This window comes from Sinocyclocheilus rhinocerous, unplaced genomic scaffold (assembly GCF_001515625.1).
Source record: "Sinocyclocheilus rhinocerous isolate Xijiao unplaced genomic scaffold, SAMN03320098_v1.1 scaffold92, whole genome shotgun sequence".
NCBI lineage: Eukaryota > Metazoa > Chordata > Actinopteri > Cypriniformes > Cyprinidae > Sinocyclocheilus > Sinocyclocheilus rhinocerous.
The window spans coordinates 450,637-451,803 of NW_015655569.1; positions in this window are offsets into that span (position 1 = coordinate 450,637).

Below are 1,167 nucleotides of genomic sequence, written 5' to 3' on the forward strand. Positions count from 1 at the left end.
TCTGCAACTGTCCGGCTTTTTCCAGGAAATTGCTAAAGCGGTTGAGGGCATGTGTCAGTGTACTGTGAATAGGACACTGTGGTGCCAGATTTTTCCAGCCGGGCAAAACGTATGTTAACACCTAGCCCCCGTTCCTTCCATACTTAATCAGGAATTTAATATTCTATATTAAAACAGCATGAAACCAATGAATGAAAAGAGGAAAACAGAAGCTGAGAAATAGATCCTGTGAGATCTGCTTGTGAATTTGCTGTAAATTAGAGTTTCTTATCACCAAATACATTTCAAAGGGAATTTCAATTTTTCTTCTTTATTAAAGGAGTTCAACCTTGCGTCATTCCAAACCATATGCTATTATGCTGGATTTTTTTGAGATGTTCAATCACTGTATAGCAAGAGCTGCATAAAGCTCTTTAAAAATGTTCACATTTATGTTCCTCATAAATAACAACATACAGGTTAAGAATGACATGAGGGCGAGTAAATAATGAATTGTCTTGAATTTTGGGTGAACTATCCCTTTAAGTCGATACTCCAAAGAATGACTGCGCCAAACTGCTCATGGCCGGGCTGGTTCTGCTCCGGCAAGCAGCCATGAAGGAAAAGGTCAGACAACATTTCTGAGACTGATTGGATAATGGCCGCATGGCCTCATGTTTGGGAGCTGTTAAGAAATGATCTGCGGCAGAAATGTTAGATTCTTAAAACATGTCTGTATACTCTTAAAAAAGTGAGAGGTGATTTCGTAGCTATGCCATAGTAGAACCATTTTGGGTTCCCCAAAGAAATTTTCAGTGACTATTTTCTCTTAGTGTGAAGAACATTTTAAACATTAAAGAAGCTTTTTCCACTATAACGAACCTTCTATGGAATGGAAAGACTCCATAGATGTTAAAAGTTCTTCATGGAACCATCAATAGGGCCTTTCACACCGCGGGAACCTTTTCATAGTACCAGAACTAATTGTGGAACTACCCACTTTTTGGCGTTTTCGCACCACCAGAACTGGGTGCGATTTTAGTACCGGACTGCCTTTTTCGAGAACCAAATTAGCTCCTACTCCGGAGCAGGGTCTAACCAGCACAACTGGTACTAATCGTGACGCAAGTAGACATTGATTGGCCAAACGCGTACGAAAACGCCCTCACCCACCATGATTTAAAACGC